The 13,374-nt window shown below is 36.3% G+C and overlaps 1 long non-coding RNA gene across 1 annotated transcript; it reads left to right on the forward strand.

Moving 5' to 3' along the window:
* The first annotated feature begins 10,644 nt into the window (after positions 1–10,644).
* LOC141332490 (uncharacterized) lies at positions 10,645–13,032 on the forward strand. The gene is made up of 3 exons (XR_012355311.1): positions 10,645–11,433; positions 11,602–11,744; positions 12,639–13,032. It is a non-coding gene; the product is annotated as an uncharacterized lncRNA (long non-coding RNA).
* Positions 13,033–13,374: the final 342 nt, after the last annotated feature.

The following is a 13,374-nucleotide window of genomic DNA, read 5'->3' on the forward strand; positions in this document are numbered from 1 at the left end:
ACACTGAGGTAGAGAGGGAGGACATTGAAAAACGACTCAATAATCATTATATGACTTGCATTGTTGATTAATTCGAAATACTAGCAAACATACGCTGCCATCTTCTCTGATGAAAACCAATTCAGCTAACAGTAATGGATTCTTTTAACGTATTTGAAATATTACAATTAATTGGAAAGCAGCATGTTGCATAACTAAGGGCAATGTTATCTTAAATCCCATTATGGCAAACATGTGTCCGCATGGCAGTATTCAGTATGTTCTACACTCTGGTAAAAAAAACAAACAAACAAAAAAAACAAAACCTTTTAGCACACCCTGTGTAGTTATTTGTGCATTGTCCACGGTGGCTGAAGAGTCATTTCTAGTCAGTCCCTTTCGTGAATATTGAAAAACAAATCAGTCAAGTTAGTTTTTGTTTATTAGCACAATATTTGAAACACCATAATTTATCCATCACGCGATGCGAGGCATCACAGTTACATTATGGCATACCGAGTCCAAAATAACCGGTTCACATTGTCTCACACAGTAAACACTTACAACAGAGTCAACGACACCATGGCTTGAAGGATCAGTTTGGCCACTGTTTTCAAGTTACTGTCATGGGAGTATATTTCAAGGGAATGCTTCATGCAACTATTTGTCTTCATCCCTTTACCAAATGACAATGCATCCCTTTATAAAAATGCTGGCGGAAATGTACAGCACTGAAGGGAACATGAACTTGGTGGACTTCATGCACAGCGAATTCTCGTCCTTCTGGAGTGCACGATGACCACTGAGCATGCGCAGTGTTTTGCGGAACCCAGGTAAGCGACTTCTGCGTTAATACTTTGTTCAGTCACACAGCAATCACGTTGTCATTATTTTCGCGGCATCCAGATGTTTACGCATGTGCACAGGTGTTGTCTGTTTGGGCTAAGAGCAGGTGTTCGCGTGATCTCAGCGTGCATGCGATTTCAACTCTCATGTTTTCTCGTTTCATAATGATATATCAACAATGTCTTGAATTGCTTAGCAACAAGGGGCTTATTGTCAAAGAGACGACTAGCTGTGCTGTGTTCCCTTGGAATCCAAAAATCCTCATTGCTCATTAAGTGTTCCGAGCTTCACTCTCTGATGTCATAATAGCTGTTACCGTTTTTTTGTAGACAAGATAATTACCATTTAATCTCCAGTAAACCGATATTTTGTCATTAATAAGACATACTCTTAGCACACACCACCGGGAGATAACTATGGCCTCCCTTGGCCTGCTCCTCTCTCACAACACGATTATTTGGCCAACGTGTACTTGAGTAAAATATGCACACTCGATATTAGATTATCATAAGTGCCTTCTGTGTCATGTCAATCTAGTGCTTTGTAGGCCCTTTACAAGAAAATGGTTGTGTAAGTTGATGAAAAAGTAACCGACACCTGGCATTTATCAGCCGTTAATGCTGTCACCTCTATAAACTATGCACACTATGTACAGTGTCCCTTTTCAGAAGTGATTCTCTTACACCTTGTAGTAGATGCACTACTGATGATAACCAGTTATATAATGATATTAAATTACAGGAAACATGCTCTGTCTTAAAAAAAGAAGATTATTTAAGAAGCACATTATCACTGTCTTCATCTGTATCGTTCCACAGTGGTGATGCAAATCTTTTAACTCTAAACCCTATTTACTTTTTAAATGTACATTCCTGATCTTATAATGACTAATAACAATTCATTGGTGCTTGTTATTAGAAAAGTCTTTAAAAATGGTCTAATATTCACCCCATTTTATAATCAAAATGTAATAACTTTCCCTAGCTTGCTTTGAAATTAATTTCCTTTGTGATGTCACTTAGTCTGCAAAGACTATCTGAATGTTAAACAATAGTTTAATACTCATATTTGGAAATTGTTTTAACAAGCTCATATTTGTTTAACCCACATCTAGTAAATTCTAGCTTGTTAAAAGTTGTTAAAAATAACATTTTTTATTTATTTATCATCTATCTATTGCATGCAGTGAATTCTTTCATTCTACTTTTTCACACAAATGCTCTTTGATACATATCTCATGTGTTTTTGTTTGCAGTGTTAAGGGAGTGTGTGGCTGTCCCATTGCACTGCAAATAAGAAGCAGTAGTGAGCAGTCTTTGTGCTAGATCTTTATGTTTACTGCTGAAATTTGAAATGATGTTCAGCGTAAATGAGGATATAGTGATAGTCCTTAAACATTATGGGATCCTGCTTGCTGAGTCATGCAGTACTTTTGCACATATACGCGCAGGCACTCATATTCATGATAACCCAGGCTATTAAGCACTCGTTCACAGGTTAATGTTGCATAGCCTGTGGAGAGGTGTTACGCTAGATCTGTGTCTTCATTTTCTGCTGTAGTTCATATTGGATTGCACCAATACTTCACAGCACTAGTTATTTACTGTGCTAAACATTTTTAAAACATTTGGTGCCGGCTGTAAAGTAATGGCTGTTGCCCGTCTTTAACTCTTTTAAGTTTCTCTGGGCTTAAACGCTGTTGTTAATGATTCATTGCGTCCAAAAGCTGAATCTGCTTCAGCGTCAGAGGATATTTTTCTGAAAACAATCTGTTGTGCTGCAGTCCAGGCATTTGTAAAATGGAGACCAAACTAAAAGTTGGCTTCTTTCTCAGACTTCATAATTTGGCGTCTTTCTCTCAATCTGTCTTTGTCTTTTCTTTCTCTGTTGCTTCCATTTGCCTCTTCTTCTACAAGGCGGAAACATATCCCTCTATTTCTCTGTAGAATAACTTATAGAATCAGAGACGGAAAAAACTGAACGTAATTCATGTGAGATCGGTGGACTGTACAGTTCACAAAGCATGTTATTTATTTAAAGTGTAAGTCCATATGTGTGTACTCGCTTGTCTGCGAGAGTGTAATAAATCAATGAAACCCTTCACCCACATCACCTTCATAAATATCAGGCTCAATGCCACAGTAAATGGATATTAAACTAGATTTCCTTATATCAATCACCCCTGACTACGAAAGACATTTTGCCATATTGATAGATCAGTGTAACAGCACTCATTCCCATAACACTGACTCTCTGTAAATATCAAGACTGGCATTTGAGCAGTGTGGAGAGCCAGAATAATGTGGCATTAGTCCAACCGAAAGCAATCAGCATCACTCCACTCAGGGCATTAATTAGCTGCTGTGTGTGATGTGTGTAGTATGACACAGAAGTGTAGCTGTACTTGGCTTGATCATCTTACCCACACATACATTGGGGCTTAGTGGATGATGAGAAAATAAACAGCACTATAGATTAGAAACTGAGTTGTCATGGCAGATTTTTCACTTCATAATCCCCTCATCTTCTGTCTGTACACCCAAGCAGTAGAAACAGCAGTGTTGCATGTGTTAAAATCAGTTGGGCAGAAACACACATGCTAGTTACCCTTATGCAACCTTAAAATTATTTTGTTTCTGCTAAGTGTTGTCCTCTAAACCGCTGTTAGTGTCAAGTGCATTGTGTGGCCCCAAGCACAGGTGGTGCGATGCAGCAGACAAATTAGCATTACTCCTTGTTCTGTGTTAGAGCAATGTTTAACATCTTAATGACATAGAGGTACATGTTCCTGCTCAGAGGGGTGCAAACTGGGTTTTTAGGATCACAGGGCTTGCTAGCACCACAGAGAGTTTTGTTTGGATAGTGACCAGTGGTTGCTTTCAATAATTCCCTCAGCTAAAAAAAAGTTCAATGATTTATACATTTATGAGAATCTCTTTGTAATTTATGTTGGTTTCATGTGGTTTTTAAATACTTTTTGAAAACAATTTTCAAAAAAAAAAAAAAAAAGCTTCAGTTTAATGACCCATGTGGTGCAATTATCAAGTAATATGTGATTTTTTTAAATTTAAAGGGAACTTTAGGCATTAAGACTTGTATGTCTTAATTTAACGTAAATGATGTCTTTTACTGAAATATGTAGTAGGATACCCATGAAAGATTTAAGTTATTTAAGAAAATCTATAGTTTTATGCATATTTTGGACTATGGGGGGAACCATTATTTCGATAACATGAAATGGCAACACTCAGTGAGCTACTGGTGCTACCTGTTGCAATTTATGCCGCAAGACAACTTTGCACATTGTGCGGATTTTGGTTGTAAGAAGTGATGTAAGTCTTCACTGCTTTCCCGGCGATAAGAAGAGGAGAAATAAATGGGAAGTTGTCTGTGAACGAATAAAACTTCCTAAAGACCAGCATCATTGTTCTCTCCACTTTAGCCCTGATGCCTTTAAGGCTTTTAGTAGACCACAGCTGCTGAAAGAGCTTACAAACGGCAGAGACAAGAAATGCTAAATGCCATCCTGGCAGGATGCAAACAGCCTGGCGTCAGTCATGATGCTGCGGCCACCAAAGGAGTTTCTCAGCACAGATTTCACTTGATATTCTGGGAATTTAGACTCCTTGTGGGTCCAATGTGGGTTTTTTAAAATAACGTAAATCTTTCATTGTTTTTTCTATTACATATTTCAATAAGAAGCATAATTTACTTTACATTAAGCCATACAAGGGGTTGCCTTTAAAGGGTTAGTTGAAAATGAAAATTAGCCCATGATTTACTCTTCCTCAAGGCATCCTAGGTGTAAATGACTTTCTTCTTTCAGATGAATCCAATCGGAGTTACATGAAAAATGATCCTGGCTCTTCCAAGCTTTATAATGGCAGTGTACTGGTGTTTCTGTTCAACAGTTCAAAAGAAGTCCAATAAAGTGCATCCATCCATGCTCCACATAGCTCCAGGGGATGAATTAAGGCCTCCTGTAGCGAATCAATGTTTTTGTAAAAAATGTAATAATTACATTTCTCTAGCTTGCACTAACTATCAAACTTGGCTACTTTTGGTCCTGTAAACAAACCTTGGTTTTCGCGAGATCAGCAGTGCATGCTCTACGTATATGTCCTACGCCATCCACCCGTAACGGCTTACACGTATGATAGTTCGCGCAAGCTAGAAAAAAAGTGATTATGTTTTAAATATGGATATATTTCTTACAAAATCGCATTGATTCGCTACAGGAGGCCTCCACCTCGTGAAGCTCTGTGGAGCACCTTTTTAATGGATGGATGCACTTTATTGAACTTCTTGTGGACTTTTGAACAAAAACATCTGGCCACTGCCATTATAAAGCTGGAAAGAGCCAGAAAAACATTTAAGCAACTCTGATTGGTTTCGTCTGAAAGAAGAAACTCATATATACCAAGGATGCCTTGAGGGTGAGTAAATCATGGGCTAATTTTTGGGTGAACAAACCCTTTGAGTGTACACGTCTTAATCATGATTTCAAACAAGGTTTTAAATATATTTCTCAGGATATGCATATTGCATTGTTATGGAAGTGAATGTGTATTCATAAATATAATGTTTTAGGGAGTTGCGTCCTATGACATTTTACAACCTGAAGTAACCTTGCCTCGCAATGCAAAGGTCAAATCATCTGATATTTTAAGAGACTTATTGACCTTGACACACAGTCCCGAGGGCCTGCAGGGGTTCTCTCGAGTATATCATTTCCTGTTTGTTTTGTTTTTTTACCCAGCATGTTTCTGCATAGTTGCACCACATGACTTGGATTTGGACAAAAGCCTTGCAAACATAAAGAAGCACTGAAACATTAATTAAATGTATGTACTTTTTCTAAAATATAATAATAAAATATAATAATGAGGCTTTTTTATATTTTTATATAAGGTATAATATCTCCTTAGCAAAATAAATAAATTCATTCGATTACAGAAATAAAATAAATTAATTCATTTGATTACAGAATGATGCCTATCATAGATCAGAAACATGCCTATCATATGTTTTCAAGTAACAGTATGTGTAAATTGCATTTGAATGTGCTTTTTAAATGGAAATATATGATAATATATGATATATGATGGGATATAAAAAACGTCACTTCACTGACCCAAGTGCTGATTCAGTAAAAGATTTAGTGCTTCTAACAGAAGGGTCTTTCACCCTCAAGTCATGTCTGCTGAGGTTTATACGCTCATATTTTCCTGGAATACAGACAGGGTGACTGTGCACCTGGGTGTGTGGAAGAACAGACTTGATGAACAAATATTCCTGTTCTCCTGCTGATATTCCACGAGTAAGTTTAAAGCTCAGTTCTATTGTTGTCAGCATATCCCTCCTTGACGTGTTTGTTTGTGTGGTTGACTTGTCATGGGCACGCACAAACACACACACATAGACAAAAACACTTCCCTTCGGGGTTTAAAAACACTCCCGTAGGGCAGGGCATTGGAGGTCAGGACGTGTGTGTTGCTGAGCAGTTCTGTCTTGTTGGGTTGTGTTTCTCTTATCTGACGGCTGATGCCTGGAGGGTCAGGGTGCATTGTCTGTACTAATAGGACTGACCCCTCTGATGAGAGACCCAAGACGGGACACACGCAATGGGACGCTGTAACAAACTTTACGACCTTAGCAGAGGTCGACACGTCATGTCTGTCATCTGAATTCATATACAGCATGAAGAAGAGCCAGTGATTGAAAAAAGTAATCAAAAGTCAATTCCAAAAGCTCCTGAAGCTATTTAGAAAATGATTTTTAAGACAACCTCCTTCATTAGTGTAGCATGAGAGCATGTAACTAATGAAAACATTTCCATTGGAAATTAAACAGGTGTTTCTCTATTGCTGATCTGACATTTTATGTTGAATTATATACTGTGACCAATGTTTAGTTGATTTGTTTTTCATTTGACCAACATATGCGTGAGATCACACATTTCAGATATATAATAATGCTGAAGGAATAGGATATGCAGTCCAATTGAATTCTGCTCAGAGTAAATTTAGTTCTCAAGATATTGTGGAAAAAATGACTGATGCTTCAAAGCTGCTAAATAAAATAAACAGTACAATCTGAATATCACTAGATGTTTGAAATGACACAATTAGATGTCTGTTTTGAATAAGAATAAAATACTGCAATTAAAATAAAAAAGTAAAGATTAAAGGCAATTCCTTAACAAAAGACATTTCTAGCATGTAACATCATAATATCATCACTACAATTGAACTTGGCCTGTTCTAAAGTTCTTTGAACAGCAGAGATCTCAGTATCCTATTCTCAATATCTCAGTTTTAATGGATCTGTTCATTTATATATATGCGGTTATTAGGGTTGACAGCAAATCGATTTGATTCACAATTCTTTTATAGGATTCCTAAAAGACTTCCCCTAATATACTTCAAGCAAGACAGAGAAGACGGACAGACTTTTTAAGTAAGTAGCTTGAAAAGAAAAGCGTTTTGTACTAAACAGACTATTTAGAACACAGCAAATATTTTAATATAAACAGTACAGCCTGAGATGATATAGGTATAATCTTTAATAAATAATACCCTAATTTTAAGTGGTAAAATGTCTAGGGGTATTGTTCTCACTTCGGATGTGAGAGGTCCCGGACGAGCCCCCAAATCTGCTATGGCCACAACAGAAAAGATTCTCAGACATAGGCTTAGTTTGCGGGAGTTTATTACAATAAAGATAATTGAAAGAAATTAAATTGGGAAAAATTAAAAATAAAACCAAAACAATAAACAAAACTTTCTCAGGCATCCCTTTAACCTAGTAAAAAATAAATACAAATAAATACAAAATTATCTTCCCTACCTAGATGAAGCTTTAAACAAAGACAAACAACCAAAATATATGGCATCGGAACCCTACAACCCAATAAACCAATATTTAAATTAATTTTCTAAGGTATAAACAAACACTACAAACAAAAATTCAATTCCAGCATGAAGCACAACCAAAATAAACAAACAAAAATAGCAAAAGGGCAGCTAAGGCTGACGTCCATGGGTGAGCATTCAAAGAAACTCCTGAAGAAGTTAAATAGAAGCCTTTTAAACACTCCTAGGGACAGTTTTACGCCAGCGCAAGCCGTCTTTTGGTGTTAATAAGGTACTGTTAGGATTTACTAAAGACGCACAGTGCAGAATTAACACTGAAAAGGCATGGACACAGTTATTTTTGCGCCTGACCTTATTGAATGAATGAATTGCTCTGCAAACGACTGGTATATGCGCCATTATTTAATGCCCTCCAAAAAGCAAGTGTTAAATCAGGAGGTAATTTGCGCTGCTCTTTGGTAGATTGCGCTGGCCATTATGGAAATTATCTGGCTGTGTCTGTGTTCTTTAATGTGCGCATTTTTAGTAAATCACATGCAGAATTTCACCCTCCCATCGGTGCTTTTATGGAATTGTGCTTTAATGCTAATTTGCCCTGTTTAGTAAAACTGGCCCCTAGTGTTGGCAGCACCAATAGGAGGCAGTCTCCAATAAAAACAACAGCCAGTCTGGAGCAGCCACCTCTGCAACACAAAAACACATGCAGACAGCTAAAAAAAAAAAAAAAAAAAAAAAAAGTGAGGCTGTAACAACTATTAATGATGACATCATTTTTTCTGCTTTGAAAATGTTGAGATTTATGAGATGTATTTTAGATACAGTGGGTCACTTTATAGGGACAGATTAAGATTACATAAACAGCAAAATGTTACTCACTTTACCCAGGTAACCCTATTCGGGTTTGTAAAATAAATGATATGTCACTGACTGTGAATAAGGCAATGGTTTGAAAACACCTGTAGCAGTTATAGGTGGTGTGTACTGGTGAAACAAATGAATTGTCACAGCCCTAGTTATTAGTTGCATCACTGCAAAGACATTTCCCAAATGCATAAGATCGAAACGTACAACGATTCAGTTTCTTGTCCTTCCTTGTCAAGTTTTTCAACCATCCATTCCATCCAAATTACACCATCTTTCAAGATGTGACATTGTAGTGTCCTGGGGAGGTACCGTGGCCTTGCTCTGCAGTTCACAGAACACACACACATACACACTCATCAGGAGAAAGGAATTACAAACGGGACCGACTGTGCCCTGATGTAATTCCTGCTCTGTTTGGTGGTTATAGGCGGACAGCAAAGCCAAGCAGGAGTTAGTGACCTTCTGACATTCATGCACTCGGAAATACGGCATGAAAACTGCTGAGCTGTAAATGCAGTATGCTGCTGCACAAGCAGGCTCTTCATTTCCTGCATATTGTCTATGGGTTTTAGGATATAGCAGCTGAAATACTCTATCAACTTCTAGCATTTGCCTCGCATCCTGGCCCGTAGTACAGCCGTTTACATTTCTCCTCTGCGCTGCTGAGCAAGGAAATCTTCACTGTTGTGATAATTCTGGTCTGAATGTTTATCTTGGTGGGTTTCCTGTGCTTTAATTGGCTTGTCATGCTGCCTCCAGAGAGCAGGCTGAGAAACTGCAGTTTAGGCCTCTGGAATTAGCCAGCACTTCCTGTCTCTCTATGGGACAGACACACTGCTGTTAGTATAAACGTAGACTAATGTGTTTTTTTTTTATTATTATTTATAGAACTGTTGCAGAGGGTACAACAGTATCTATGACTTTCCACAAGAGAGCTTTTTATTCGCTTCATTTAGCTGTTCTGCTAACCAAACGTTTAATGTTGATTTGCGTGTAGAGGCAAGCTTTCTTGTAACACTATGAAAATGTATTTGTTGCTTTGGTGATGTAGTCCTCAAAGAAAAAACAGTTCTGAAACACATTTGGCTTTACAAAATACAGGTGCAGATAAAGTTAGGTGATATATGATAATGTTATGAAAATGCCATGACGTTTATACTGAAGTTGTTTTGACTCTTCCCATTGTAATTGCAAGATGTGTTTACAGTAATTCAGACTACACAGAAACAAAGTAATACCTCTAGATTAATCAACTCATAAATGAGAAATGCGATAAATTAAATCAAAGTAAACCACTGATGTATTAGAATGACTGTATTGTGTTTTCTTGATTGCTTGTATGCAATCTCTGTCAAAATGTGTGTGCAAACTTTACATAATAATTCAAATAAACCTCTTTCCTTCCCCACTCTAGAATTACATAGAGACAGATGGATAAGGCCTTGCAAGATGATTGACTTCCCCCTTGTTGTTCTGTCTGCAGGAATGGAGGAGAGTTTTTCTTTCCTTTCTATTCTCTCTCCCTCTCCCAGCCTCTGTATAGCTATAGAGCTGTCTTAGTTTGGGGGGCGGAAATGTTAATGTTGCCATGGAAACCTTAGCTAAAATCTATTTTATGGTACTAGCTCCAGAGTTAAGTGTGTGTGTATGTGAGAGAGAATAAGAGAGAGCACTTGCTTGTTTCTTGATTGAAACAATGTTTTCTTTAGTCCTTTTTTGTTAAGTTTTGCTCTAACTAGATGTGATACGTGTTAGATGATTCAGCATAGGCAGAGTTACTTTTGTGCAGAGGTGTTTTTACAAAAGGAGACTTGAATGTTTATTTTAAAGGCAGTGAATTTAAAAAGACATAAGCTTGATTAACTTTTGATGTGACTTGATTTTATTAGATAGTAGGATTTGTTCACTTTCTAGAATGAAAATTTCCTGATAATTTTCTTACCCCTATCCAAGATGTTCATGTCTTTCTTTCTTCAGTCGCAAAGAAATTAAGGTTTTTAAAGGAAATCATTCCTGCACTGTAACAAATTGCTGTAAAAATTACAGCAATATTTTACAGCAGCGGGTTGTATTTCTTATAATACAGCCAATACAGCATATTGCTGTAAACCGCAATGCATTCTGGTAAATTTCAAATCTAAAGAGGCGGGATTATCTTTAACGGTCGACATTTGGGAGCAGCAAGAAGAACGATTCATAACTGTGGTAAGTAAGTGTCTTATTTCTGTTTTATTTTTCATAATTTGTAACTGTATTAGAATATTAAAGAATATAAGGTGTCATAAACATTCGCGGTAACCGCAGATTAACGAATCCTCCGTCCGCGGAGCACGAGAGAGACTTGTGCGGGGATTCGGCACTGCAGTCGCGGAAGGATTACACACACATTCCCCTGCCTTATATCGGCTATAGGCGTAACATCTCTGGGTTCCTACGTTAAGAATTACAAGCTTCATTGGCAAAAGATGTGATTCACGGCGACGTCGTGCTGATCAGCACACTTTCTCGTGATTATTTTATGATGTACAACAAATTTGCACAGGCAGCCATCTGTTAACACGGGCACCGAAATAAAACGCGTATTTAGGGCTCGCGATTCGCGGTCAGCCGCTCACGGAGGATGTGTGTCACGTAAACTCTGAACGGTGCTGTTAAAGTGGTTAACGTAAGCAGTGAGATGTACTAGCACCTTTGATAACTTGCTTATTCGCTTATTGTTTGAATGTAACGTTAATGCTTTTTGCTAACTTTGATTTGAAGAATGCCTTAATCCAGCCCATTGTCCTGTCTGGCCTGTTCGCAGCATATTACATATTCTGGACTAACGTTATCAAGAGGAGACAGACGGAGTTTTGGAGTTCATACAAAGGTAATAGTTGCATTCTAACAATCTGAGTACCTGCATTTTACATGTAGATATGATAGAATATGTTTCTCAACTCAAGTAGAGAGAGTTTTTTTAGGGAGAATAATTCAGATGTACAAAAGCTAAAACTAATGTGAATTACATATTGTCTGCTTCCTGACTGTTTTGTAGATATTTATCCTGAGAGAAAAACAAAGAAGTTGAAAGGAAAAGACCCATCTAAAACGACAGAACACAGAAGAAACCAGCAGAAGTGAACCCAAGTTACCAGTTTTCTTTGCAATGCGAAGGATTTTCAGCAGAATTACTGACATGTAAGTACACATACACCAAGATCTTTTTCCTTTTATTATGTTATTTTATCCTTTATCTACACTAGCGTTCAAAAGTTTGTGATCAGTAGGTTTTATGTTTTGAAATAAGTATCTTCTGCTCATAAAGGCTGCATTTAATTGATAAAAAATACAGAAAAAACTATAATGTTGTGAAATATTATTAAAATGTTTTATCCATTTTAATATACTTAAAAATGTAATTTATTTCTGAATTTTCAGCATCAATACACTAGTCTTCTAATTACTCCAATGTCCTTTAGTGATCCTTTAGAAATTATTGTATATGCTGATTTATTATCAATGTTAGAAGCAATTGTGCTGTTTAATATTTTTATTAACCTGTGATACTTTTTTCAGGAATCTTATATATTATACTTATATATAGTATGTTACATTGAAATTGATTGTAAAGATTTATATTTTTAGATAAAATGTATATTTTAAATAACTGCTGTTCTTTGAAACTTATTCATCAAAGAATCCTGAAAAAGTATCACAGGCTCCAAAACATACACTGACAACATTGACAATAACATTGACAATAAATCAGGATATTGATAATAAATGAGAATGATCTCTGAAAGATCATGCAACACTGGTGTAATGATGCTGAACATTCAGCTTTGCATCTCAGAAATAAATTATATTTGAAAGTATAGTAAAATATAAAACTTGTAATAACTTGTAAAAATTGTAATATTTTTCACAATTTTAGTGTTTTACTGTTTAATATCATACTGATCTAACTGTAACAATCATCACTCTCTCTGCCTTTGACTGTATCTGTCATCCCTCTGTCTTTGTCTGACTGTATCATTGTTTTGTAAAATATCTAATGTATTGCCCTTTTTGTTCTTTTATATATTTTTTTAGCCACTCTGCATCCTGGGCTGGAACAGCATCTGGATCTGAACTGTTCTCCTTTTTCGATCAGAAGTTTTTTTGGACTCACTTGAGGGCTTGTTGTTTGGCCATGTTGGACTGTCCATGAAGTTGTGAAAATTCATCACTGTCTTTATGGTATTTCGAACCATTTAATTATAACCATGTTGGTTAACTTGATGTTGGTTTCAACTTTGGCTAAATATTGGTTAACCTTAATATTTAGCAGCGTAATATGTTTCAAGTAAATATTTTCATGCCCAATTTATTTTGGAATTCAGAATAATACTGAATACACTGTTCTATGACATTTCTTTCATGCAAATTTGAGAGTTAATAAATAAGAGATTTTTTAAATAAAATTGGACCTGTTTATCAAGATTAAGATGTGTCAAATTATTATTATTTTTGTTTTTATTAAATAATAGGTGCACTGAGTTTCATACTATACAACACTTTATGCAGTTAAATATTGTTTAAAGCTTATGCAGTTAATAAATTGTTTAAATTGCTAGTCATTATTATTCAGCAATCTGGAAAATAAATACTGCAAATAAAGAATATACAAATTAAAGTAGTACAATATTTTTACAGTGAAACGTTATTTAATGATTTCCAGTACACTTGTAAAATTGCAAACTATTGCTGCAATTTCACAGTAGCAGCTTTAAATAATGTATATATCGTTGCTAGTATATATATACAGAAAATTGCTGTATTTTAACAG

This window comes from Garra rufa, chromosome 3 (genome assembly GCF_049309525.1).
Source record: "Garra rufa chromosome 3, GarRuf1.0, whole genome shotgun sequence".
Classification (NCBI taxonomy): domain Eukaryota; kingdom Metazoa; phylum Chordata; class Actinopteri; order Cypriniformes; family Cyprinidae; genus Garra; species Garra rufa.